Source organism: Dromiciops gliroides, chromosome 3, assembly GCF_019393635.1.
Source record: "Dromiciops gliroides isolate mDroGli1 chromosome 3, mDroGli1.pri, whole genome shotgun sequence".
Lineage (NCBI taxonomy): Eukaryota > Metazoa > Chordata > Mammalia > Microbiotheria > Microbiotheriidae > Dromiciops > Dromiciops gliroides.
In genome coordinates, this window is record NC_057863.1 from 250736540 (window position 1) to 250759971 (window position 23432).

At 37.7% G+C, this 23432-nt stretch overlaps 1 protein-coding gene and 1 pseudogene across 2 annotated transcripts in view; one reads left to right on the plus strand and one right to left on the minus strand.

Moving 5' to 3' along the window:
• MGAT4A (alpha-1,3-mannosyl-glycoprotein 4-beta-N-acetylglucosaminyltransferase A) overlaps nt 1-21082 on the minus strand; it is a 151335-nt gene extending 130253 nt beyond the window's left edge. For both annotated transcript variants that reach the window (XM_043995662.1, XM_043995661.1), the window contains exon 1: nt 20943-21082. The gene's annotated coding sequence lies outside the window, so the exon portion shown is untranslated. The remainder of the gene's footprint in view (nt 1-20942) is intronic.
• Nucleotides 21083-21225: 143 nt separating this feature from the next.
• The window catches only part of LOC122747420, a 112993-nt pseudogene continuing 110786 nt past the window's right edge, over nt 21226-23432 (plus strand).

Consider the following 23432-nt stretch of genomic DNA (forward strand, 5'->3'; position numbering starts at 1 on the left):
TTCCAAGGAGAGTCAGCTGTGCAGTCTCTCCTGGTTAGGTCTGAATATCAAAAAACCACCAGCTCCTCCCTCTCTCTCTACCTTCCTTTCCCCACCCCCTCTGAGTTCCCTCCCCCTTCCTGCCTCTCTCACAGGAAGGGTGGTTCTATAGCCAGGCTGAGTCTCCAACTGGCTTAACATACCCCTTGGGCTGTCTCCATTATAATATGGCCAGGCCCATGTGGGTGTGGGGGAACACCTAGGTTGGGGTTAGGTACTTAGTTTGATACTTTGACTTAATAAATATCTTTTGTGTTGTTTATTTCATAATCTCTTAAAGTACACACCCACCTTCTCTTAGGCTTTTAAAGCTTGCATCTTTTCAGTCTGACTGTGATGAAGCAAAGATGGGGTTATGAAAACACCAAATCCCAATTAATTCCTTACAGAATAAATGGACCTTACTTTACCAATGATGAGTAATGTTTATCTAAAACCATCATCAAGCATTATCTGTATTGGGGATAAGGCTTCTGCCTTCCCAGTACAATCAGGAGTGAAGTAAGGATGCCCATTATCACCACTTTTACTTAATAATGTATTAGGAATGTTAGCTAAAGCAATAAGAAAAAAAGAAATTAAAGGAATTGGAATAGGAAATGAGGAAACAAAACTCACTTTTTGCTGATGATATGATGTTATATAAACTTAGAGAATCCTAGAGAATCAACTAAAAAAACTACTTGAAGTTATTAACTACTTTAGCAAAGTTGCAGGATACAAAGTAAACACACACAAAACATCAACATTTCTATATATTGGCAACAAAGTCCAGCAGCAACATATAGAAAGAGAAATTACATTTAAAATAACTGAAGACAATATAAAATATTTGGAAGTCTATCTGCCAAGACAAACCCAGGAACTCTATGAACATAACTACAAAACATTTTTCATACAAATAAAGTCAGATCTAAACAATTAGGAAAATATTAATTGCTCATAGGCAAGGCCAAGCCAATATAATAAAAATGACAATTCTACCTAAATTAACCTATTTATTCAGTGTCATACCAATCAAACTATCAAAAATTATTTTATAGAACTAGAAAATATCATAATAAAATTCATTTGGAAGAATAAAAGGTCAAGGATCAATAAAAAAATGTGAAAGAAGATGGTCTAGCTTTACTAGATCTCAAAGAGATAATCCTCAAAACAATCTAGTACTAGCTAAGAAATAGAGGGGTATATCAATTAAATAGATTAGGCACCTAAGACAATACTAAATGACCATAATAATCTAATAAATGACAAACCCAAAGATACAAGCTTTTGGAACAAAAACTCATTATTTGACAAAAACTGCTGGGAAAACTGGAAAACAGTATGACAGAAACTTAGTATAGACCAACATCTCACACCATATACTAGGATAAGTTCAAAATGGGTACATGATTTATACATAAATGGTGATACCATAAGCAAATTAAGAGAGCATGAAATAGTTTATCAGATTTATGGATAAGGGAAGAATTTGAGGCCAAAGAAGTTATAGAGAGCATTACAGAATTTAGAATTGATAATTTTGATTATATAAAATTTAAAAGTCTTTGTACAAACAAAACCAATGTTGACAAAATTAAAAGGAAAGCAGAAAAGTGAACCTAAAAAAATTTGCAAAGAGTATCTCCGATAAAAGCCTCATTTCTCAAATATATAGAGAACCAATTCAAATATATAAAAATACAAGTCACTCCCTAATTGATAAATGGTCAAAGGTTATGAACAGGCAGTTTTCAAATAAAGAAATCGAGGCTATCTATAGTCATATGAAAAAATGCTCTATATTACTGCTGATTAGAGAAGAGCAATTCAAAACAACTTTGAGGTACCAACTCACACTTATCAGAGTCGCTAATATAACAAAAAAAGGAAAATAATGGATGTTAGAGGGGACATCATGGGAAAATTAAGACACTGTTGGTGGGGTTGAGAATTGATCCAACCATTTTGGAGAACGTTTTGGAACTATGCAGAGAGGGCTATAAAACTGTGCATACCCTTTAATCTAGCAATATCACTACTATACCAAAGATATCTTTAAAAAAAGGTGGAAAGGACCTATTTGTACAAAAAAAAATATTTATAGCAGTTCTTTTTTCTGTGTCTAAGAATTAGAAATTGAGAGGATGCCCATCAATTGGAAAATGACTAAACAAGCTGTAGGACATGATGGTGATGGAATAATTATTGCTATAAAAATGACAAGCAGAGAGAGAGACAGAGAGAGACAGAGAGGAAGGAAGGAAGGAAGGAAGAGCAGGATGATTTCAGAAAAACCTGGTAAGTCTTACATGAACTAATGCAAAATGAACTAACCAGAATGAGGAGAATTTTGTACACACAGTAACAGCAATATTATACGATGAAGAATTGTAAATGGCTTAGCTATTTTCAGCAATGCAATGATCTAAGACAATCTCAAAGGGCTAATAATGAAGTAGACTATCTGCCTTCAGAGACAGAACTGCTATTATTTTAATAGATTGAAGCATGCTATTTTTCACCTTTTTTCTATCATTCTTTTTCTTTTATTCAAGTCTTCTTGTACAAAATGACTAATATGGAAACCTTTAATGTGTATAACCTACATATGACTGCTTATTGTCTCAGGGAGAGGAGAAAGGAGGGAAGAAGGGAAGGACAGAATTTGAAAATCAAAACAAAAAAAACTTTAAGAATTTTAAAACATGTAATTGGGGAAAACGAAATCTATTTAAAGAAATAAATGGATGGCAAGATAGCTAAATAAATAAATGGAAGCAGGTGAAAAAGAATTCCTAGAAGAACTAAAGAGACTTTTAGAAAGAGCAAAAAATTATTTTAAAAATTAAGATAAATAGTAAAGCAAAAATTGGAAAAAGATATGAGCAGTAAAAGTAAATGAACAGATTAGTGAGAGGCACAAAATTTCATTAAAGAAAATAACTCCTTAAAAATGAGAATGGGGGGGGGGCAGCTAGGTGGCGTAGTGGATAGAGCACCGGCCCTGGACTCAGAAGGACCTGAGTTCAAATTTGACTTCAGACACTTGACACTTACTAGCTGGGCAAGTCACTTAACCCTCATTGCCCCACCAAAAAAAGAGAGAGAGAGAGAGAGAGAGAATTGGTCAAATGGAATCTAATGACTCCATGAGGCATCCAGAAACAATTAAACAAGGTCAAAAGAACAAAAATATATTAGAAAATGTGAACTATTTCACTGAAAAAGCAAGTGACTTTGAAAAAAGATCAAGGAGAGATAATTTAAGAATTATTGAACTACCTGAAAGCCATGATAAAAAAAAAGCCAAGATATCCTATTTCAAGAAATTATATGGGAAAATTGCCCAGATAATCACAGAACCAGGAGGCAAAGTGAAACAAAGAATTCACCAGTTACATCCTGAAAAAAAAACCCACAAATGAAAACTCTGAGGAACATTACAGCTAAATTCCAGAATTCCTAGATCAAGGGGAAAATATACCAAGCAGCCAGAAAGAAACAATTCAAGTACTGTAGAGGCATAGTGAGGAACACACAAGATTTAGCAGCTACTACTATAAAGGAACAGAGGATTAAAATGATATTTCAGAAGGCAAAGGAACTAGGATTAGAACTAAGAATATTACCCAACAAAACTGAGTATAATCCTACAGTGGAAAAAATGGACATTTAATAAAACAGAGGACTTTCAAGCATTCCTGATCAAAAGACCAGAGCTGAATAGATAATTTTACATTCAAACATGAAACTCAAGAAAAGCATAAAAATGTAAACATGAAAGAGAAAAAAGGGACTTAAGGCTACACTCTATATTTCTATATGGGAAGATGATACATGTAACTCCTAAGAATGTTATCATTATTGGGGCTGTTAGAAGGAATCTACAGTTTAAACATAGGATAACAATATGAGCTATGACAGAGGAATGATCTCAAAGAAAAAAAATAAAGAATGGAAAGGTAAGAAACAGGGATGCAACAGAAAGGGAAAGGGAGAGGAAGAATGGAGAAATTATTGCACAGAAAAGAAGCATGCAAGGAAAAATATTCAGAAGAGGGGGAAACGGGGAGGGATTAATACTTAATCTCACTCTCATCTGAATTGTTTCAAAGTGAATCACAAACACGCACATGCGCACACACACTCAGAGAGAGAGAGATTTGGGTATAGAAATTCATCTTATCCAACATGGAAAAAGAAGGGGAAGGGGTAAAGAGGAGAGGTATGTTAGAGGGATGGTAGATTAAGGGAGGTAGTGATCAAAAGCTAAACAGATTTTTCAGGACTGGGCAGTGTAAAAAAAAGAATAAACAGAAAAAAGAATGGGAAATTAATAGTTAGCAATCATAAGTGTGAATGCAAATGGAATTAATTTACCCATAAAATGGAAGTGGATAGCAGAATGCATTAGAAACCAGAATTAAATGATATGTTCTTAAGAGACACATTTGAAATGGACACACGGAGTTAAAATAAGATGCTAAAGCAAACTCTATTATGTTTCAGCTGAAGTAAAAAAGGCAAGGATAGCCATCATGATTTCAGACAAAACAAAGGCAAAAAGAGACATAATTAAAAGCTATATTCAGGGAAACTGCATTTTACTAAAATGTACCAGAGACAATAAAGTAATATCAATACTGAACAAATATGCACCAAATAGCACATCATCCAAATTCTTAAAGTAAGAGTTAAATAGAAAAAATATTAAAATTGATTTGTAAAAACAAAAGGTCAAGAACATCAAAGGACCTGGTGAAAAAAAAAAGTAAAGAAAGTTTAGCAATGCCAGATTTTAAAAGCAGTAATTATCAGAACTATCCAGTGGATCAGTGGAACACAGAAGACATATAATACACATGTGTAGTTTAAAATTCTAAATGTGGGTTCTAACCTGTTCCCCCAGTTTTGGGGGAAACTGACTAAAATCACTGATAAAATGGGTTTAGATTTTTAAGGGTTTATTGAAATATAGAAAGAGAAAGATTGAGAACAGAATTCTTACAACCTCGCAAGGAAAGATACCTCAGCTCCTCTCTCCCTTTCCCCGCCGTCACCACCAAGTCAGGAACCAAAAAGACAGTGCTCTTCGTGCAGGCTCCCCTTTCCTCCTTCCTGTCCCCTCCCAGAATGGGGAGGTTCTTCAAGCTGGTTGGTTGCTTGGGCCGGAAGTTCAAAGTTTTTTTAGATTCTGAGAACCATGCTTTCTTAAGTACTCTCAAGTACCAGCCAGATATGCTTAGAATCTAGTCAACTACTAATCCAGTCAAATCAGCCAGTAATCCACTCAGGTGGGCTCCTGAGTATCTGCCAAATCCCATCTATCACATTCCATTATGTGACAGTTTCCCCCCTTTTTTTCTTCTAGGAACAGGGTGTTCCTTGATGAAACACACCCTATGCTAACAAACAATATGGAAATAACAATATGAAGCACATGGCCTGGTTTTCTGGCCCACCTCAATCTCCCCCCCACACTTCCCCCTACCTGTACCTATCCTTTAATCCTGTTTTGTTTTGGCTTTTGAAAGGCACTGAAAAGGCCTGGAATTCACCACACCTTTAAGTTCTTTAAAGAACAAACTAGTCTGGTTGCTGCTCTTAAGAGCACAAAAGAGTGCTTAGCAAATCTTTTGCTTTTTGGTTTTGGTTTTGACTTTTCTTTGTTTTTTGACTTTTGTTTCTTTTTTAAATTCAATTTTGTAAACTAAGTGACTTTTCAAAGACATTTTAAGTATATGCTGTGGGTGGGGCCATTGGTCCTCAGAAGCTACCAGAATTCTTTTTTTTTTTTCCTCTTTCTTTTTGAGAGAACCATGAGTTCTTTTGTTTTGTTTTGTTTTTTTAAGTGAGGCAATTGGGGTTAAGTGACATGCCCAGGGTCACACAGCTAGTAAGTGTCATGTGTCTGAGGCGGGATTTGAACTCAGGTACTCCTGACTCCAGGGCCAGTGCTCTATCCACTACACCACCTAGCTGCCCCCGAGAACCATGAGTTTTAATGAGTTTTTTTTTCTCTTATGTGATTGTTTTTTTTAAAAAAAGAGGGTTATTGAACCCTATTGCTTGATCTATCAATGAACATACTGAATATTGAATCTTCCTAATTGAAGCCTTATTTATTTTTTTTTTTTTATTTTTTTTTTTTTAGTGAGGCAATTGGGGTTAAGTGACTTGCCCAGGGTCACACAGCTAGTAAGTGTTAAGTGTCTGAGGCCGGATTTGAACTCAGGTACTCCTGAATCCAGGGCCGGTGCTCTATCCACTGTGCCACCTAGCTGCCCCAGCCTTATTTCTTTTTGATAAATTGATCACCACTTTAAGTATCTGTTACTGTTATACTAGAGAATTCATGTATAAGATGATCTGGTTTACTTGCTAAGATAATGTAATAATATCTAACATAATTAGCTATTTACATTCATTTATCATTTATATGTCATTATACCCTGGGTATGGTTTGGAATTATTGTATAGATTACTAGTATATCCTCAGTTATGCAGCATAAGATGCATTTTTACCATCATCCTGTCTTTGGTGAAATTAATATGAGATTTATGAAGTATGGAAACTTATCATTTCAGAGACATAACTGACTCTTACAGTAAGCTTGATGCAGGCCCTGGAGAGAATATGTGTGCAAGAAGAGGAGAGACGGGTACAAGTAAGTCCATGGTTTCCATATGATGGCGACTATGTAGAGCAGTCCAGTTCCTTCCTCTCTCCCTCCTAAAATAACCTAATTTAACTGAACTTGTTTTCTTTTTGTCTCACTCAGTCTAATCACCTATGGCCTAGCACAATCACTAGCTGTCTCAAAACCATGAGATATGGTATGACAATCTTGCCATAACATTTTTCAGGTGTCATGAATACATGCTAAATTTTGTTTTGATCCAGACACATGGTAGTAAGAAGTGTTATGGATTGACTAACTACCTCAAGTAATTGAATGTATTAATTTGATCATTGACAACGCTATGCTATGGTTTAGTAAAAGTCCAGCAATTCAAACAGTTAAAGAGAATCCAGCTTTCCAGACCAGAGTCCAGTTTCCTCCTGATGACATCTTACCACTCCAAGAAGACAAGAGAACTCAGAGACTTTATATGAACAGTTTTATTTTGTTGACCTTGCTTTCTCCTTCTGTCATTATATACTTTCAGAGGCCCTCCCTCTTCAAGACCAATGTCAAAGCATCCCGTCTATGAGGGACCGCCCCTCTGGACAAAACTTTTCTCTCTCCCTTTTCTATATTGTTATTTCCATATTGTTTGTTAGCATAGGGTGTGTTTCATCAAGGAACACCCTGTTCCTAGAAGAAAAAAAGGGGGGAAACTGTCACATAATGGAATGTGATAGATGGGATTTGGCAGATACTCAGGAGCCCACCTGAGTGGATTACTGGCTGATTTGACTGGATTAGTAGTTGACTAGATTCTAAGCATATCTGGCTGGTACTTGAGAGTACTTAAGAAAGCATGGTTCTCAGAATCTAAAAAAACTTTGAACTTCCGGCCCAAGCAACCAACCAGCTTGAAGAACCTCCCCATTCTGGGAGGGGACAGGAAGGAGGAAAGGGGAGCCTGCACGAAGAGCACTGTCTTTTTGGTTCCTGACTTGGTGGTGACGGCGGGGAAAGGGAGAGAGGAGCTGAGGTATCTTTCCTTGCGAGGTTGTAAGAATTCTGTTCTCAATCTTTCTCTTTCTATATTTCAATAAACCCTTAAAAATCTAAACCCATTTTATCAGTGATTTTAGTCAGTTTCCCCCAAAACTGGGGGAACAGGTTAGAACCCACATTTAGAATTTTAAATTACAGAGTTATTTTAGATAGTTTAGCTAGAATTTTAGCCGTAACACACAACAGTAAATTATTATAGTAACCTTGTGTTTGACCAATATAAAGATTTTAGCTTTTGGAATAAGAATATACTATTTGGTAAAAAATTGTTGGAAAACCTAGAAAACAGTCTGGCAGAAACTGAGTATAGACTATATAGCCATAGGAAAAATGCTCTAAATCATTACTGATTAGAGAAATTCAAATTTAAACAACTTTGAGATATCATCTCACACCTATCAGACTGGCTAAATGCCAGAAGGGGAAAATGACAGATGTTGGAGCAGATGTGGAAAAAATTGGATCATTAATACATTATTGGTTGAACTGTGAACTGATCCAACCACTTCAGAGAACAATCTGGAATTATGCCCAAAGAATTATAAAATTGTATATATACCCTTTGACCCAGCAATACCACCATTAGATCTGTTTCCCAAAGTGATCAGCAAAAAAGGAAAAGATCCTATATGTTCTAAAATATTTATAGTAGCTCTCTTTGTGGTGACAAAGAACTGGAAATTGAGGGAATGCCCATCAACTAGGGGAACAGTCGGATATGATTATGATAGATTACTACTCTTGCTGTAAGAAATGATGAGCTAGTCAATTTTAGAAAAAAATGGAAAGACTTGCATGAAATAATAAAAAGTGAAGTGAGCAGAACCAAAAGAACATTGTATACAACAGCAATGTTTTTCAAAGAATAATTGTGAACAACCAAGCTATTCTGATTACAATAAATACTCAAAACTATAAAGGATATATGAAGGAAGATGCTATCCACCTCCAGAGATAGAACTGGTAAATAGAAATAGACATAGTATGGTTTTACATATATTTCTAAATCATCATCAAATGGTGGTCTTTTCAAGTGCAGGGGAAGGAGGGAGAAAGTTTAGAACTTAAAATGAAATTCAAAAAGTGAAATGAATTAAGTTTTTAAAAATTTTCTTACTACTAGTAAAAAAAAAAAGGAAGCGTTAAAAAGGTTGCAAGAGGAAGTAGACAGTAAAACTATACTAGTGGGGAACCTCAACTTTCCTCTCTCAGAACTAGAAAAATCTAAATATAAATGAAAAAGGACTTGCATAGAATTTTAGAAAAGTTAGTTATGATAGCTGTCTGGCGAACACTGAACAAGAATTGAAAAGAATATACCTTTTTCTCAACTGTACATGGTACTTTCATAAAAACTGACCATGTATTTAGGGCATAAAAATCTCACAAATAAATTCAGAGAAGCAGAAATATTAAATGCACCCTTTTCAGGCCATAATGCAATAAAAATCACATTCAATTAAGAGCAATGGAAGCACCAATTAAAAATCAATTGGGGGGGGGCAGCTAGGTGGCGCAGTGGGTAGAGCACCGGCCCTGGAGTCAGGAGTACCTGAATTCAAATCCAGCCTCAGACGCTTAACACTTACTAGCTGTGTGACCCTGGGCAAGTCACTTAACCCCAATTGCCTCACTAAAAAAAAAAAAAATCAATTGGGGGGCAGCTAGATGGCGCAGTGGATAAAGCACCAGCTCTGGAGTCAGGAGTACCTGAGTTCAAATCCGGCCTCAGACACTTAACACTTACTAGCTGTGTGACCCTGGGCAAGTCACTTAACCCCAATTGCCTCACTTAAAAAAAAAAAATCAATTGGGGGGCAGCTAGGTGGCGCAGTGGATAAAGCACCAGCTCTGGAGTCAGGAGTACCTGAGTTCAAATCCGGCCTCAGACACTTGACACTTACTAGCTATGTGACCCTGGGCAAGTCACTTAACCCCCATTGACCCTGCAAAAAACAAACAAAAAAAAAAAACCAAAAATCAATTGGAACCTAACTTAATCCTAAAGAACAAGTGGGTCAAAGAATAAAACCATAGAAACAATAATTTATTGAAGAAAATGACAACAATAGAAAAACATAGCAAAATTTGTGGGATGCATAGGAGAAAATTTTTATCCTTAAACATTTACACGAATAAGAGAGAAAGCAGATCAATGAATGGGACATGCAAATAAAAGAAAACGAACAAATTTAAAATCCCCAATTAAACACCAAATTAGAAATCCTGAAAAAATCAAAGGAGAGATTAAAAATATTCAAAGCAAAACAAAATAATTCAAAGTAATAAATAAAACTAGGAGCTGGTTTTAAGGGAGAAAAACAATAAAATTAATAAACCATTGGCTAAAAGATGAAAACCAAATTACCAGTCTCAAAAATGAAAAGGGTGAATGCACAATTAATGAAGGTGACATTAAAGAAATTATTAGGGGGCAGCTAGGTGGCTCAGTGGATAAAGCACCAGCCCTGGATTCAGGAGTACCTGAGTTCAAATCCAGTCTCAGACACTTGACACTTACTAGCTGTGTGACCCTGGGCAAGTCACTTAACCCCCATTGCCCCGCAAAAAAAAACAAAAAGAAATTATTAGGAGCTTTTTTTGCCCAATGATGTGCCAATAAAACCAACAATCTAAATGAAATGGATGAATATTTACAAAAAATAAATTGCCCAGATTAAGAGGAGTTAGAAAACTTTAATTACCCTGTCTTAGAAAAAGAAACTGAATAAGCTATAATTAAGTTCCTAAGGGAAAAAATCCCTGGATAAGATTGATTTACAAATGAATTCTACCAAACATTTAAAGAACAATAAATTCCAATATTATATAAACTGTTTGGGAAAATAGGTAAAGAAGGAATCCTATCAAATTCGTTCTATGACACAAATAGGGTTTGGGGGTTTGGGGGGGGGGTTGTGTGTTTTTTCCCTGGGGCAATGAGGGTTAAGTGACTTGCCCAGGGTCCAAAGCCAGTGTCGTCAAGTGACTCAGGCCAGATTTGAACACAGTTCCTCCAGAATCCAGGGCTGGTGCTTTATCCACTGTGCCACCTAGCTGCCCCTTCAAATATGGTTTTGATAACTAAAACAGGGACAGGAAAAACTACAGACCAATTTTCCTAATGAATAGTAATCCAAACACTTTAAATAACATACTAGCATGGAGACTACAGCAATGCCACAAAGATCATACAGTAGATTTATTAGATTTTTATCAGAAATGCAATTTTAGGAAAACCATAAGCATACTGATCATATTAAGAAAAAACAACAACCAAATAATATGATTATATTAATAGATGCAGAAGAAGCTTTTGACAAAAATAAAACACCCATTCCTATTAAAAACACTATAAAGCATAGGAATAGATGCAGTTTTTCTTAAAATGATAAATGGTAAGTAGTATCTACTTTAAACCAAGCCCTGGATCTACAGGGTCATGAAGAGTCAGATAAAGATTGAAAGAATAAACAAGAAAAACAAGGAGCACTTTCTGAAATGGGTATAAACTAGAAGCTTCTCCGATAAGATCAGGGGGTGAAGCAAGGATGTCTACTATCACCATTACTGTTCAATATTGTTCTAAGTGTGTGTGTCTGTGTGTGTATATCCCCAACAAATCCAGCAGGAAGAAATACAAAGAAAATTTCCATTTAATATAACTACAGTATAAAATACTTGGGAGTCTACCTGCCAAGACACACACAGTAATTACATGAACACAATTACAAAAAATTTCTCATACAAATACAGGTCTAAACAGCTGGAAAAATATTAAGGGTAGGCCAAGCTAATATAAGAAAAATGATAATACCACCTAAACTAATTTACTTATTCAGTGCCATACCAATCAAACTACCAAAGAATTATTTTATAAAGTGAGAAAAAATAATAAAATCCATTGGAAGAACAAAAAGTTTAAAATATCAAGGGAATCAATAAAAAAAGTGAAGGAAAGCATCCTTGCAGTACTAGATCTCAAATTATTGTACAAAAGAGTAATCATCAAAACAATCTGGTACTGGATAAGAAATACAGTGGTTAAGCAAGAAAATAGATTATTGGGGCAGCTAGATGGCGCAGTGGATAGAGCACCGGCCCTGGAGTCAGGAGTACCTGAGTTCAAATCCGGCCTCAGACACTTAACATTTACTAGCTGTGTGACCCTGGGCAAGTCACTTAACCCCAATTGCCTCACTAAAAAAAAAATTAAAAAAAAAGAAAAAGAAAATAGATTATTATTATACAAAAGTAAATGACCATAGTTACCTAGGTGTTTTGGATAAATCCAAAGATCCAAGCTATTGAGACAAGAACTTAATTTACAAAAACTGCTAGGAAAAGCAGTCTGACAGAAATTATAGACAGACCAGAATCTTACTGTATAAGGATAAGTTAAAAATGGGTTTATGATTTAAATATGTGACATCATAAGCAAATTAGGGGAGTGTGGAAAAAAATACAGATCTATTGATAAGGGAGTTCACAGCCAAATAAGAGAAAGAAGATCACTGGGGGTGAAACGGAACTTTGATTATATTCAGTTTAAAAGGTTTTGCACAAACAAAACCAAGGTATCCAAGATCAGAAGGAAAGCAGAAAACTGGGGGGAGTTTCTCCAATAAAGTTCTCATTTCTCAAATGTATAGGAAACTGAGCCAATTTATAAAAATAAGAGCCATTCCCCAATTGATAAATGGTCAAAGGTATAAATGGGCAGTTTTCAGAAGAAGCAATCAAAGCCATCAATAGTCACATGAAAAAATGCTCTAAGTCACTATTAATTTGCAAATTAAAACAGCTCCAAGTACTACTTTACACCCATCAGATTGCCTAACATGACAGAAAAGAAAAATAATAAGTACTGAAGGACATATGGAAAAATAGGTATACTAATGCAGTTCTGGTGGCGTTGAGAATTGATTCAACCATTCTGGAGGACAATTTCGAACTATGTACAAAAGGCTATCATACTGTGCATACCATTTGACCCAACAATACCACTACTAGATCTGTACTTCAAAGAGATCAAAGAAAAAGGAAAAGGATTCTTAACTAAAATATATATATATAAGAAGTTCTTTTTGTAGTAGCAAAGAATTAGAAACTTAGAGGATGCCCATCAATTGGGGAATGGCTGAACAAGTTATGGTATGTGAATGTGATGGAGTACTACTGTACTATAAGAAATTGGGGGGGGGGGGGCGGGGTAGCCTTCACATATGTAATGGGTATCATACTGCATGCCTTCTTGAAGGATAGGAAAGGGCAAAGAGGAAGAGAATTTGGAATGCAAAATAAATTCTTTAATTACAAAAAACTTATCTTTAAAAATATTTAATATATAAATTTTAATTAGTATGGTTATAGTTTTATGTAAAATCATGTTTTTTTTTATTTGTTTAGTTTTGCTGATGGTTAGTAAATTTCTAGTTTTTTAAAGTAGCATTTATTTCTGATGGGAAGAAAAAGAAGGTTGGTAATGAAAATACAATACTACATGTTATCTAAGCTACTCAGTTAACCATCAGTTCAGTATATATATTCTCCCTTGAAGTTAGGTATTACAAAGATGCTTTATGAAGTACATAAAATGTACTTCAGCAATCTATCAAATATCACTCCAGTGGCACTAAATTGTTAATGCACCTCAAAAAATAAATAAGGATTCCAGGGAATAATTTACAAAACTAGAAGACTGTCTGATTAAGTCAGCAATCTGTACATAATTTTTTTAAAAAGCCTTACCTTAGCTACTCCACAAAACTCAAAGTTGTCAGAATTTCTTTTACTTTACAAAAATTCACTATTAGGAATACCAAGTTATTGGTTTCAAAAAACATTTCTATCTTGAAATAATAAATGTTTTATATTTATACTGTGCTATATGGTTGTAAAGTATTCTTGAATATATTATTGCAAATGTTCAGTTAACACATTTTGTGTAACTGGGATTATTTTAATTTCTAAAGTTAACAACAGCACACATAAACTAGCTTCAAATACAGTATCACTTTAAGCTTTCCAAAATGTTTAATACATTTTCCATATAATAAGTATTTAGTAAATATTATTTAATCAGGATGATTTAAAAAGACAGATGAAACTATGAAATTTTATACCTAGTTCCAACACTGGGAAGCCTAGTTTAAAAGCATAAAACCATCTCTCTTGCTATCTTTCATCTTCTGTCCCTTTTTTTTTTTTCAGAAGGATTATCTATGGATAATAAAGAGAGAAGAATCCTTTATAAAATCCTTTATCTTATTCACGTGGACATTCAATAATAATTGGAAACATGAATCTATGAAGGTGGAAAGTCTTTTATTAGAAGTTGCTTTTTGGGGGCAGCTAAGTGGCACAGTGGATAAAGCACCAGCCCTGAATTCAGGAGGACCTGAGTTCAAATCCGACCTCAGACACTTGAAACTTACTAGCTGTGTCACCCTAGGCAAGTCACTTAACCCTCCTTGCTCCTCCAAAAAAAAAAAAAAGGGTTGCTTTTTAAAATGTGCTTTTATTACTTTCAAGTCAGTATTATAAATGTTTACATAATACTAAAAAGTAGAAAAAAATTAAAACAACATGTTATAAGTAGACCTACAAAATACAGGTGAACTTCTTAAAACATATTAATTATTGGGTGTAACAATTAAAGCAATTTTAGGTTTATTAAACCCCTGGGAAATTCCTCACCGAAGACCCTGAAAATTTGGAAGGAAAACTGTTAGAACTTTTACCATATGACCACTTACATCACACATTATCACTTAGATTTAGTGAGTCCAAATTAATGACGTTTAATTACTTATCCTAAGTGTATTCTATAGAACTGAAGTGTTAATAAGAGTAGTAATATAATAATAGCTAGTATGTATACAGCACTTTAAGGTTTGTAAAGCACTTTATGTGTTACCTAATTTTACCCTCACAACAACCCTGTGAGGTAAGTCATATAATTATGCCCATTTGACAAATGAGGAAACTAACGCAGACATAGAGTTAACTGACTTCTTGTCCAGGGTCACACAGATAGTAAGGTGTCTCAGGCAGAATTTGAATTCAAGTCTTCCACACTATAAAGTCCTGTATTCTACCCACTGTACCACCTGGCAGATTTTGTTGCTATTTAATTGAATACTGAACCTTTGCCTGTAATAAGTGGCAAGGTCCTGCTAATGACATCTGATTTACAGTAGAACAGAAGTACAAATTGCTAAGTTAAAAAAAATAAATGGACAATATAAAAGTTTAAAGTATGATTTAGTAAAATCTTAATCATTTATTAACATCACATGTGAATGGCAAATTACTACTTACTCTTAGTAATAGCAAGATAACAATGAATCTCTAGTCTAAAAAATAAGTGCTATTTAAATTGACTTAAGGCATCTTTGTCACATTTTACCCAAAAACCAGAATCTCTAAACTCTTAAGCTATGGATTAAAAAGTTCAATTAGCAGTTCTTTAAGGGCTCTTATGTGTTTATTAACGTATATGAGAGTACCTTTGAACATGCTATTAAATAAAATGGCTCAGAGCATTTGGATAAATGTGGAAAAATACTTCAGAAATGTCTGATAAAACTGAAGGTACAAAAATGAAATCTCCAATGAAAGTCTCCATGTAATTCTACATGAGCATTTTTAAAAATTCAATTTCACCCTTTCAAAAAACAACATTTTATATTGGAAAATATGGCAATTCAAAATGACAGATTAAGTTGGCTTCAGGATCACAAGATTAATCTTTGACTAAAGATACAAAATTTAAAATTGGACTTCATTCTCTAGGTGCTGGATTTTCCAATAAGTATAAACCCACACCTCAATTATCCAGTTATTATCAGAGTTATTGTCAGATCATTTACCCCCAATAAAAAGAATAAAATTTACACTTGGTTATTTAACAAAATATATTCCTTATAAAAGACCTTTTAAAAACATAAAACAATGAAAATACAAGCCCTCCACAATATATCATCCTACATTTCTCATTTGCCCTTTTCCACCCACTGCTGTACTCCAGTCACATAGGATTATACTTCCTTTTTGTCTTCAATTATTTTGTAACCGCTATTATTTATATAGTGCTTTAATATTTGCAAAGTGCTTCACCTATTCTCTCAATAACCCTATGAAAGAGGTGCTGCTATTATCACCATTTTCAGAGGAGAAAACTGAAGCTTAGAAGGAGCCAATGACTCATCCGTGGTCACTGAGCTATTAAGAGTCTAAAGCAAGATTCAAATACAGGTCTTCCTTAATGCAAAATTTACCCCCTCTATATTGTCACCATCTGCTTATGTTGCATTTCCCCAATTGAAGGTAAGCTCTTGGGAAGCAGGAGCCATTTTCCATTTATTCTCGTTTTTCTACCAATTTCTGGCACATTCATAGGCACTTAAATGCTTGTTAGGCTGGGTTAGATCCTTCCTACGACCAACCCTGAGATCTCTTGCCTTTTACTATATTTTCTTATGCCTAGAATAGTTTTCATTCACCTTTTGCCTATTGAAATCTTAAATCCATCTTAGAAAGCTCAAATCAAATTCTCTTTTGGGAACTCAAAGGTGCCAGCATTTTTTTTTTCTGCTCTCTTAGAGAACTGAAGTGGTGGAAAGGCAAGGCATTAATGACTTTACAACAGGTCGTATGGTATAGAGGCTAGAGCACTAGACTTTCAGTTAGGAAAATCTGGTAAATGTTTAACAGTGGGCAAGTCACTTAATCTCTGTGTCTCTATTATCTCATCTGTAAAATGAAGTTAAACTCATGGTCTCTAAGGTATCCCTTCCAGTTCTAAATTTATTATCTTTTCCCTTAAATGTGATTTTAGCACCTTATTTTGTACCTCTTAAATGCATTTATATCAATTATATTATATCAATTATGATTGCGAGTTTATCTCCCTACTAGACTGAATGTTCCATGAAAGCAAGAATTCCTTTTTCCTTTTAAATTTTATTTTTAATTTATGGAATAAAGCAAGCATTTACATATCATAGCACAATAAAAAAGATGATTGCACAAGAAACTATAAATCTACTACGCACAACTTGCTATTCCTTTGAAATATACAACAAAATTATCATAAAAACTTATTTTTTTTCTTCCTTCCTCCCCACCCCCCAATATGGCTACCATTAGAAATAGGAGTGCGTGTATGTGTGTGTGTATATCTGTGTGTGTGTGTGTGTATCACACATACACATCTAATTATTCTAATCATACTTATATTTATCAGTTCTTTCTCTGGATGCAGGTAGCCTCTTTCTTCAAATGCCCTTTATAGTTAATTTGGGCAGGAAAAAAAACCACATTCCTTTCTTAAACTTCTTATCTCTCACAGAAATAACTGCACATAGTAGATATTTAATATTTGCTGACTTGAATTGAAATTTTGTGCATCTATATCTATGTTGCCTTTAGGCTACAAACTCCTAGTGAATAATAAATCTAGTGAAGTCTGTATAATACAACAAATAAAATGGTGATAAAGTATATTTCTTAGATCTGAGGAAAACAAGACTCAGAGATGTGAAGTCACTTGCTCAAGGTCACGTAAATATCAAAGACAAGTTTGAACCTAGGTCCCCTGACTCCAAACCCAGTGTTCTTCAATTCAAATCAGGAAATAGGTATTAAATGAGACAGCTAGATGGCGCAGTGGATAGAGAGCCAGGTTAGAGACAGGAAAATTCATCTTCCTGGGTTCAAATCTAGCCACACTTACTAGCTACATGACCTGGGCAAGTCACTTCACCCCATTTGTCTCAGTTTCCTAATCTGTACAATGAGCTGAAGAAAGAAATGGCAATCCACTCCAGTATCTACCAAGAAAACCCCCAAATGGGATTGTAAAGTCAGACACGACTGAAACAACTGAATAGCATTTATTAGATGTCAACTACAAGCAAGACACTGTACTAAGTCTAAGGTAAAAAAAAACAAACCAAAAAAGCAGAGTTCCTACCCTCAAAGAGCTTACAATCTACTGAATGAATAAAATAAGTATATAGATAAGTAAATACAAATCTGAGCAAGCACTAAAGGTTTTGGGAAGGGGAGGGAGGAAAGGATCTGAAAAGCTTTCTCTCCCCCTGGTCTAAAAAGGAGTAATTGAGCTGATGCTAGATGGTGAGTAAGGAGCATTCTATACCTAGTGATTCCTCCAAAAAGTGCAGACAGTATAGGCCACCCTCACCACCACCCCCAAATAGGACCCCAAAATGGTGCCAATTCCCCTTGGCTTCAGGTCACTTGGAATCCTACAAAAAGACTTCTCCATCTCAGATGGGATCCAAGGATACCAGCTGTCCCTTGTACCAGGATACTCACCAAGGCTCTATCAGTTCCTCAGAGATTCAAAAAACAATTAGAGGAAAAACCACATACTTCATCTCTCCCGAGGCGGACTTAACCAAAGCCTCATAAAGCCCTCTGTCAAACATGCAGCTTCTGTTTTCATGTACCAAAGGAACTAAAAATAGGCTGTGAATCTCTGTTTCATCTCCCCACTCCTATCCCACCATGACATGACAATGGAGAGCAGGTGCAGACTTTTTTTTCCAGACACTTTCTTAATTATTGGGTCCATGGTCCCTATGAAACAGAAAGGAACCTTGAGTCTTGTTCAGTGGAAATCCCTATCCTCCTAAGATGAAAGCACCCAAGAAATTCACTAGCTATTTCTTAATAAATCATCTTATCCTACTATAGAGTTTTTTAATGTTATCTGATTCACTTTAGAAAATAAGGTATCTAATAGTTACAATTCATTTATAGGTGACATGGCCAACCAACATGGGCATCTGTTCTGCTGGACTAGATGCTGTTACAAGCGTTGTTTGTTCTGTCTCATTTGGAGGAGAGAAAAAAAATGCTTAACTGAAAAAAAGTTTTATTTTAAAAAAAATTTTTAATTGGTGCTAGGCATCTCTGTCTAACCTGTCTCTCCAACATATGTTACATTTTCAACAGAAGGAATTAAGATAGAACCTAGAAGTTATGTCTTCTTCAGTTCATGATCTCATATGACTTCAAATAATTTGGAAGAGAAAAAAGCAATCTATCCAGCCATTCTGGAAAGCAACTTGGAACTTTGCCTAAAAAGTCACTCAACTGTGCATACTTTACCCCAGCAATACTACTACTAGTCCTATAATCCAAATAAATCAAAGAATGGAGAAAAGGACAGACAGATATCGATCGATATGTCACCTCTTTTTGTAGTGGCAGGAAAAATTAAAGGAGTATTACTCAATTGGGGAAGTGATGGGCAAATGATGGTATATGAATACAATTGATTATGGTGTTGTAAGATGTGAGGAATAGTTTCAGAGAAACCTGGAAGGACTTGCATGAACTGATGCAGAGTGAAATGAGCAGAACTGCGAAGAGTTATACAATAACAACAATGTAAAAGTAAATAACTTTGAAATAAGAATTTAAGGATGCAGTGAGCAACCAAGATTCCAAAGGGTGGTTGATGCAGCAGGACTACTCAAGATGCAGAATAAAAGAAATTTATTTTTTTAACATGGCCAATGAAGTGATTAGTTTTGCTCAGCTATGAATATTTGTTACAAAGGTTTTGGTTTTTTTTCTTTTTGTTTACTGGGAAGGGGAAGCCACAGGGAAAGAAAAAGCAACGTCATCTACCAGGGTCTTTAGTCTTCAGTCAAAGGCAAATGTACTGGTCTCAAACAGCAGAAAATGAGGGGACAAATAAAGAAAAGCGGAAAATAAAGAGAGGAGGGAAGGAGAGAGGATGAAAAGGGGGCAGAAAGAGGGAAGGAGGTGGGAAAGATCGATGGGGGCGAGAAAAGGATTGAAAAAAAAGGGAGAAGGCAGGAGAGGAAGGAAGAGAACAGGAGAGGGAAAGAAGTTGAAGGAGAGAACAAGGATAGAGAGAGAGGAGGGAGAGGAGAAAGAGAGGGAGAAAACAGGAGACGAAGAAGTAAAGACGTAAACGGGGAGGAGAGAAAGGGAAGGGAAGGGAAAGGGAAAAGAGAGAAGGGGAAAGAGGAGATAGAAAAGAGGAGGAAATGAGAAGAGAGAAGTGAAGAGAAGGAAAGGAACAAGGAAGGACAGAGAGAAGGGAAGAGGGAAAGATGAGAGGGAAAGGAGTGGAAGATTCTGAGAGGGAGGGGGGAAAAGAGAGAGAGAAGAGGAGGAAGACAGAAAGAGAAGAGACTGGGGAAAGAGAAGAGAGGGAGAAAAACAGGAGAGGGAGACGGGAAGAAGAGGGAGGAGGAAGGGAGAGGGGAGAGGGAGAAAAGGGGAAGAGAGGAAAAGAGAAGGGAAGGAGAAGGGGGGAGGGAGGTCAGAAAGAGAAGAGAGAAGTGGGGGAGAACGGGAAGGAGAGAGGGGGAGGAGAGGAAGAGGAGAGAGGAAAGGAAGGAGAGAGAGGAGGGCAGAGGAAACAGGTAAGAGGGAGAGGGAGGCCAGAGACAGGGCGAGACGAAGCAGAGATAACCGCCCGCAAATCACCGTCAGGGTGGCTGCCCCGGTGTAGAGGGAAAGACCCGGGGAAAGCCTGCGGGCGCCCAAGTCTAAGCTCGGCACGAGATTTCCCCAAGAAAAGTTCACCTCGGGGTCCCTTTCCCCACTCCCGGCAAATCCAGGTCCACCCCCTCTCCGACGCGCCCCTCTCCCCCGAGGTGACCAAAGACAGCCTATCAAGAGTCCGTCATTTAAAATCAGAGAAGGGACCCAGGGCTCCCGCCCCCAGCCCTCCGTCCCCCAAGGCCAAGGCAACGGAGCGGCCGATCCGCGAAGGGACCAGGAAGTCCGAGAGAGCCCCCGGGGCCCGCGGCAGCTCCGGGCGCCGGCAGCTCGCTCTCCCTGCGCAAAGCGCGGCAGCCCCAGCCGACGCCAGGCAGGGACTAAGCAGAGCGAGCCGGCCCCGCGGAGCCGAGGAGCGGCAGCCGCCCCCCACCCCCACCCCCGCCCCGGTTTGAGGGGTTGGCAGGGAGACTCCGACCACGACGACCAGCCTCTCCCCCGACCCCCAGCCCGCTGCCGAAGTCGGGCCGCTCGCCCCCCGCGGTACCGAGCTGCGGGCTCGGAGGAATCGGGGGAGGTGGCTGGGCGCCGGCACCAGCAGGTGAATCAGCTGCCGCCGCCGCCGCCTCGAGTCCCGACCGCTGCCTCGGAGCGCGCGCGACTCTAGCAACGCAGCCGCCTGGCGCCCTCCCCGGCTCGCCGAGTCTCGCTTACCAGCCCCAGGCACTACGCTCTTTCAGCTGCAGCTGCGGCGGCAGCGGCGGCTCCAGATCTGGCTGCTGTCGTTGCGGCTGCTGCTGGTGCTGCTGCTGGTGCTGCAGCCGCGGCCCGCTAGGTTTCCCCACCCCTCCCTCTCTCCACAGCACACATCCCATCCGCGTCCGCCCCGCCTCTTCTCGAGACTCCGCCCCTCCGCTGAAACACCCCCAGAGACCGCTCTTCCCCCTCCATCCCGCCCCCTCCCCGGGTCCGGCTCCCCATTGGCACGTCCGACTGCATGCCTCAGACCAGTCCCGAGCCCGAGACCCTCGAAACTGCCCCTGTCACTGGTCCGCCTAATTGTCACTCAGGTGTGCCGTCTCGCGGGCGAGATCACTCTCGTGAGATTTCCCCCTTCCACTTTTTTTTCCTTCCTTTTTGGGCTTTTTTTTTTTTGAGGTTGTTTTTAAACCTGTCACTGAGCTAGCTGAAGCCACGGGGATTGGTTGATTACATGGTCCTCAGTACCGCTACTCTGGCCTGTCCTGGGCAAAGAGGAGCTCACCTTGGGTATCTCCCGTCCTCCATCCTCAGCATCCCTAGGCACATCTGGCTTTGATCCCCCACCCCCCTCCCTGCTGCCACAGCGAACACATCCTAAATAGCCTCCCGCAATGTCAAAGTTGGAGAGGGCTACTGAGATCATGGAATGATCCCATTCGGCTCTCTTTACAAAAGTGGAAACTGAGGCCCAGAGGAATGAAGTGACTTGTCTAAATAAAGACTTAGTCGCCAAACGAGAGCAGGGTGCGGAGTGGGGAAGGAATGGAATCTTAAGTCTCCCCATCGCACACCCGTGCTCACCTCACGGCTGGGGATTATAAATATCCCGGAGCTGAGATCCGATGACTAACTCATGTTCCCAAATGGACCTGTTCCACATTCTCTGACCCTTTATCCCATTTTCTCTTCCCCCAACTATCCGAAGCATCCTTCTGCAGTCTTAAAAAAACTACTTCGAAGACTGATACTGTCCAGGGACCTTTTCTACAGTGTTCCTTCATTTCAATAAACACTGTACTTAACTAAGTTATACCATGCTACGTGATGGGTATACAAAGACAGAAACCACCACAGTCCAGTCAGTCCCGTTGTTATGTTTGGCCCAAGCTAGCTGATGAAAGGTTTGAGATGTCATCATTAGAAAATCTGACTGATCTGTTTCTATTTTTCCTCCCAATTCTCTTAATGAGAGCACGTTTGTTTTCTGTAGCTCAGAAAACAATAATAACTTACCTAATAATATCTGACATTTATATAGTGCTTTAAGGCTTACAAAGAACTTTCCAAATGTCTTATTTGAGCTTCACCACAATCCCTTGAGGTAGGTAGTGATGTAGAAAGAACAAAAATAAGTTAGAAAAAGAAAAAAACAACCCGCAGAAATAAAGGGCAGGAAATCCTAGGGGCACTGTTGATCACAGAATTTAGAACATAAGGCAAAAAGCAAACAGAAACAGAACTTCTTCCTTATGGTGTCTTTTCTATAGCATTTTTCAGCTATATTTGTCTCTTTCTGAACCCCTCTCCTATCCCAGGTTCAAAAGAAGTGTTGCCTTATCTAATTTAGTCTATGTAGACTTTCTGCAAAAGATTAAGATTCTATTTCAAACATTTATTGAACACCTGTGTTTCATTGTTGGGAACTGTTACATTTCAGAAAATCCTGCTTTTCAGGGAGTACTTCTAGAATTTTGCTGAATTCTCATTCATATCTTGCAATATTTCAATGTTTTATTACATCCTAGTGTGTTAGCCCAAAGTGACACTAAGATGATTTTGTTTCAGGTAGAGTCTTAGCAAAAAGAAAATCCCTAGTCTGATGTCCTGTTTTAGGGTCATATACATCTAAACCTAGAAATCTCTTCAGCTCTCCCTACCCAGGCTGGTAGCAAGAGTACCTTCAGTAAACAGTAGATTCTCTAATGACTGCAATAAGATGTCAGGGAGAAAATGCTGTTCTGCTGCAAGAAGACACACAAAAGATATGCCTTGATCCAGTGATACTGCTAGTAGGCCTAAACCATCAAAACGATCAAAGAAAGAGGAAAATGTCCTATGTATACTAAAATATTTATAGCATCTCTTTTTTTACCAGCAAAGAATTGGAAACTTAGGCACTGCTCATCAATTAACAAAATATGGTATATGAATATAATGGAATTCCATCAGAAGTGATGAAAGATAGTTTCAAGAAAACCTGGGAAGACTCATACAAACTGGTGCAGAACAAAGTGAACAGAACCAGAACAACAATTTATACTATAACAACAACATTGTAAAAATTAACAGTTTTGAAAGCCTTAAGGACTCTTATAAGCACAGGGATCAACTATGATTCCAGAGGACCCATGATGAAGGCTACTCACCTCCTCACAGAGAGGATATGGACTAATATTCAGAAACACATTTTTGAACATACGAAGATTTGTTTTGCTTTACTAT